The sequence below is a fragment of the Myotis brandtii genome, unplaced genomic scaffold (assembly GCF_000412655.1).
Source record: "Myotis brandtii unplaced genomic scaffold, ASM41265v1 scaffold1525, whole genome shotgun sequence".
NCBI classification, from domain to species: Eukaryota; Metazoa; Chordata; class Mammalia; order Chiroptera; family Vespertilionidae; genus Myotis; species Myotis brandtii.
Window position 1 is genome coordinate 160,236 of NW_005355521.1, and position 340 is coordinate 160,575.

Below are 340 nucleotides of genomic sequence, written 5' to 3' on the forward strand. Positions count from 1 at the left end.
TTTTTTTTTTTTTTTTTGGGCCAGCTTTAGCTCTGGGGCCTTGCTGCTGAAAACATAGATACAATGTTGCGGTCCGAGCCCGGCTGAATGGAAGCCCTTTTCTGGGGTTTTGTTTAGCTTCTTATTTGCAACATAGTATATAGTTGCTTAGAGTTGCAACTGAGAGGCTGGCAAGTTAGGCGGGGAACGTTGGAGTCTGCAGCAAGCAAGCCTCGTGCTCGCTTCAGTGCCTGGCTGCCGGCCGCCATCTTGGCTGACAGTTAATTTGCATATACTCACTGATTAGCCAATGAAAAGGGTAGCGGTCGTACGCCAATTACCATGTTTCTCTTTTATTAGT